General features: G+C 50.4%; 1 long non-coding RNA gene across 1 annotated transcript; it reads left to right on the top strand.

Moving 5' to 3' along the window:
- Positions 1 to 1807, top strand: LOC122219012. The gene is made up of 3 exons (XR_006202219.1): positions 1 to 296; positions 871 to 1035; positions 1363 to 1807. It is a non-coding gene; the product is annotated as an uncharacterized LOC122219012 (long non-coding RNA).
- The last annotated feature ends 3415 nt before the right edge of the window (positions 1808 to 5222 follow it).

The following is a 5222-nucleotide window of genomic DNA, read 5'->3' as shown; positions in this document are numbered from 1 at the left end:
CTGAGGAAGGCGGGGCAAGAAGCGGACTAGAGTGGAAGAAAGTGTTCTTCAGGGAGATTGGGCTCTGGAAGCAGTTGGTATAGGAGGGATACACGTGCACGTGTGTGTCTATGTGGGGGGTGTGTCTGTGTGTGCGTGTGTGTGTGTGTGTGTGTGTAGGGGGTATAGGTGCAGAGACAAAGCAGCTGGTGAATGGGGATGGAAACCAAAAAAGGAATTCTTGTGATCTGTCCCTGCAGCCTCAGCCCCCTTCACTCCGGGTGGCAGTGACTGGAAGGAGCCGGATTTGGCCCAAGGTGAGCCGCAGGCTGTCTCTCCCTGTCCCTTTTCCCAGGGTCATTTCAGAAAAAAAATTCAGGGTCTCTGGAGGTGGCTGAGGAGTAGGGGACAGGACCAGGCACAGCTTTTCCTTGGGTCTCAGTCTGCTGCCTCGCTGCCCTCGCTGGGAAGGGAGTAGAGGCCAGGAGGGGGCTAGTGGAAAATAGAAGCCTCACCAGGGGAAGGTTTAAATTCTCACTTTGTGAAAGAAGACACCTTGGGAGCGCATTGATGGAGTGGGTGCTTTATGTGCAGGGACAGCTGGGACCCCAACAGCGCGTTGCCCCAGAGACCCAGCCCGGGCGTGCCCGTCTCTCGGTCACTACCGAGACGAGGTACACAAACAACGGGCTGCCGGCACCAGACACCCCCCTGGCGGGCAGAAGCCTGCATCCTCCAGCAACCGCTCTGTTGACATAAACACGGGGTGTCTGGAGCTCCGGCCAGGGGGGGGGAGGGGGCCCAAGGGTCTCCCAGAGGTCTAAGGCTGAGAGCAGAGAAGACACTAGAATCACCGGGCAGGGCAGGGGTTTCAGTATCCTCCTGTTGCAGGACACAACGCTTGGCTCGCCTTGCAGAACACGCTGCTCCTGGGGACTTTAGTCCTGGTCACCGTGGTCCTCCATTCCAGCAGCCACTCCCGGCACCGCCCGGCTCCTGCGGCCGGCGCTTTGAGTCTTTGAGGAAAGTGATCTGATAACAACCACGCATATTAAGGTGACTAATAGTGTTCCTCTTTGAAGGGGTGTTTGCAGGGCCAAAGAACCTACTAGGGGGAAGCAATAAACTTAATCAGTGTTTGAGAGGAGAATTTCAGCGCTTCCAATGCTCAACGGGTGAAGCAGGTGCAGCTTAAGGGGACAGGGGAGTTTTTGGTTGTCCTGTGGGCAGATAATTTCTGGGTGCGCTGGGGGATCTTGGAAAGAAAGACAGTAGAGGGATGAACGAGGCGCCTGGTGGGACAAAGAGGGCTTCTCCTGGCCCTGTACTTATTGATCAACAATAAGTACTTAAAACAATCAGGGTCTTGTGCCTGTTTTCCAGAACTACAAGAAAGAGGCCTCTGAAGCTCGGCTTGGGGTGCAGGGGATAGGATTGATGTGGCCACCACAAAGGAAGACTTTGGAGCCCTTGCCCAAGCCTGACAACACTCAGGGGGCCTTACGCTGCCACCAGGGCATCGCCTTTGCCTGCCCATAGGTAAGAGGGGCCAGAGACGCACAGAGCAAACACTTCCTGCACTCCGCTCCTTCCAAACCAGGCTGACCAAACTTTTGTCCACTGGACAGACATACACCTATTGGTCTCCCTGCCTCACCTCGCCTCTGGGTGTCTCCATTCTGCAGACTTGGCAAAGGGAGGAAGAACGTGGCATTCCGGGGAGCGAAGGAGGGATGGAGATAGAGTAGAAAGAGACGTACCTCCTCCTGGGGTTGCTGTTTTACCTGGTGCAGCTCCCCACCTCTCCAGATACTGGGGGGAAGAGCGGGATCTGCACAGCCCTGGAGGAGCTCATCTCCCCCTCCCCCCCCGCCCCCCACCCCGCCACTCATACTCACATACCATGTGCCCACTCAGAGGCAAATGGAAAAACACCACTCAGGGACAGAGATGCACACACACATGTTTGGGATGGTGGGATCCCAGGACACGTCTAGCAGAGACATGAGGAAACTCTGACCCTGTTCAGGCACAACTCTAGGTAACTCTGGTGGTCTAGGAGGGGCCAAGGGCAGTGTGTGCTCAGAACCGGGAGGTGCGGTAGGGTGAGGTCGAGGGGTCCAGACAGATTAGGAGAGTGAGGGATTAAATGCACCCACCCAGGAGCCAAGGAGCAGTGCAGAAGGGAATTTTAAGGGTGACATCGAGGACAGAGGATGAGAGTTTGATGTTGGAGTCCTGCCCTTTCTGGCTGTTTCTGCTCAAAGCCAGGAAGCCTCTGAGACTGGCTCATTCTATCGGGCAGTCTTGTTACTCCAGGGCTTGGGACGCCACCCAAATCCAGCTTTCTTCTAGAGCGGAGTGTCCAAAACTGGAGGTATCTGGACGCCTGGGTTTGTGGGTCGACTTGCACTGGGGAGGGGAAGGTCATGCAGTCGGCTTGGATGGACTCTCCTCTTCTTGGAGGATCAGTTAAACTTCTAGAAGTAGCTGGCAACACAAATAAAATTCCTAGCTGATATTTGTACTGTCTATATGAGATGATGACAATGAGAAATAATTCTGGGGCGTTCACTCGTCTAAGGTCACACGGCGATAACAGAGCGGGGATGAGAACCCAGGCGGTGTTCTCAATCGGTATTTATAGGTTATGTTTCTATGTCTCCAACAGTTCCACGTATAAATGAAGTTATACGTTCAACTAAAAGCAGCTTTAGGAAATTTGACGGAGGTGAAGATAAAATCCACCTGAATGTGTGACCTAAAAAGGCAGTCATTTTGTGCGTGTGACACTGGTCAGGCTAGCCCACAGGCCTGAGGAGGAGGTCACTCGCTCTCCTGGCTCTGGGGAAGTTTGGGAAATATTGCCAGGGTTTAGGAGCAAGATAGGTCTCCAACTGTGGTGGAAATCAGAACCATGTGTGCTTGGTAAACATGTGACCCCTGGGGTCCCCACCTAAAAAGCTAACATTTCTGAAGCACTTCCTTTGTGTCAGACGACTTTGTACGCATTATCGCCTCTCTTCTTCCCGAGGGTTCTATGAGGGCCCCATTGCACAGCTGAGAAAAACGAAGCACAGACAGTGAGGTAAGTTGCGCAGGTTACCGGTTCATAAATGACGGTCAGTATCCACACCCAGGCTGGCCTGTCTCCGCGGCCAGAACTGCAAACCACGTCACCCTCTGCCTTCGTTCCCCAAGATGATCTGATTCCGGTGGGTCTGGAGCCGGCCTTCTACAACCGCCTCCGGAGGTCACTGGGCCACACTTTGAGAACCACTCTGGCTTCCGTTTCAGTCAGGCTGAACATTAGAGCCACCTGAGAAACTTCAGAAACTATGAATACCGTTCCCTTCCCCAAACACAGGCTTTTTCAATGGGTCCAGAGTCGCCTCGCAGGTGTGGGTGACGTTCTGGTCAGCATTTTCTTTTAAGGGGACAGAGTGTATATTTATCCAACCAATAACACATATGAAGACCTGCTCCGTGCCCTGTGCTGCACGGGGGCTGGGGACACAAAGGGGGGTGGGACACTGTGTGTGCCTTCCAGGAGCACAGGTGCCTGACACTTCTGGTGGGGCACAGCATGCCCTTTCTGGGGGGAGGAGGAAGGATGCAGCTTCCTTCTTGCTTGTTCTCCTCTGGTGAGCTCCAGAAAGAGCCAGTCTCCTCGAATGTGAAGTCCTTCTGGCTTCTCCCCGATGTGGTCCTTCGCCCTCGCCTGACAGGTCACGGCTGGTTCTCCACCCAGAACTCAGCTTCCAGAAACACAGCCCTGAGAGACCACCTATATGTGGAGCTCTCACATTTTAGAGGGAGCAGACAGCAGGCAGGAGACCCTGGAGAGTTTGAAAAACACTGATGCCCAGGTCCATCCCTGGAGAGACTGGTCAATACTTTCAGAAGTTCCTATGCAAGGCGTCTGGGCCTTCCAGCTGACCTTGTTTGGAATTTGGAGAGACAACCCCAGGGACACTCACTCCTTGCTGCCACCAGGGCCTTGAAATAAGAGGAGAAAGGGCACCTGGGTGGTTCAGTTGGTTAAGAGCCTGACTCTTGATTTCAGCACAGGTCATGATCTCACGGTTTGTGAGTTCGAGCCCTGCATTGGGCTCCGTGCTGACAGTGCAGAGCCTGCTTTGGGATTCTCTGTCTCCCTCTCCCTGCCCCTCCCCTGCTCACTCTCTATCGCTCTCTCTCTCTCAAAATAAATAAATAAACATTAAAAAAATAAAGTTCAAAGGTCTTCATCAATTAAAAAAAAAGAAACAAGAGGAGAAGAAAACAATAGGAGGGAAGAGACGAAAAATAAAAAAGGAATAGATGAAAATAAAGAAGCCAATGAGAAGATGTGGGACGAGAGAAGTCTGGACAAGAAGTCCCTGCTGAAATCACTCATTAACTCTGAGGCATTCATCTCTTTTTCTTAATGTTTTTTCTTATTACAATAGTCATTAATTGATTTTGAAAATTAACAGTAAAAGTATATGAAAACAAAAGTGAAAAATGATCTATAATCCATCTGAACAGAGATGATCACATAAGGTCTTAATATGACATATAGAATGTATAATATAATATATTGTATAATATTATAATAACCATAATGTAATATGGTATATGTTATACATACTATAATATTATTATTAATATATATTAATTAAAATACAATGAAATAGGGGCGCCTGGGTGGCTCAGTCAGTTAAGCCACTGACTTTGGCTCAGGTCATGATCTGGCGGTTTGTGAGTTCGAGCCCTGCGTCGGGCTCTGTGCTGACACCTCAGAGCCTGGAGCCTGCTTTAGATTCTTTGTCTCTCTTTCTGTCCCTACCCTGCTGGCACTCTCTCTCTCTCAAAAATAAAGAAAGATTAAAAAAATAAAATAAAATTAAATAAAATTAAACTATTCTATAATAAGATGTATTATATAAACCTGGCACTTACAATTGGTATCCTTTTTTCGACTTTATTTACTTTTCTGTTTTGCTTTTATAGAACTTATCATAAAGATTTTGTGTTCCCAGCAGCTGAAAATCTAAGTCCTAAAAGACTCGGCTTGATGCAGGAGGGTGTGTGAGTGGAGCCGTGACTGGGTACCCACTTTTCCCTCCCCGTGCGCACACTCCTGCGTTCATTCCCGCAGAGGTGCGGATGATGCGACCCCTGCCCTACGACCCTAGACATCGTGTACCCAGATATGCACTTCACATCATACCCTCAAAGTTAGTAAAGGATCTTATTAA

The sequence above is a fragment of the Panthera leo genome, chromosome B2 (genome assembly GCF_018350215.1).
Source record: "Panthera leo isolate Ple1 chromosome B2, P.leo_Ple1_pat1.1, whole genome shotgun sequence".
NCBI classification, from domain to species: domain Eukaryota; kingdom Metazoa; phylum Chordata; class Mammalia; order Carnivora; family Felidae; genus Panthera; species Panthera leo.
This window is presented reverse-complemented; position numbering and strand designations above follow the sequence as displayed.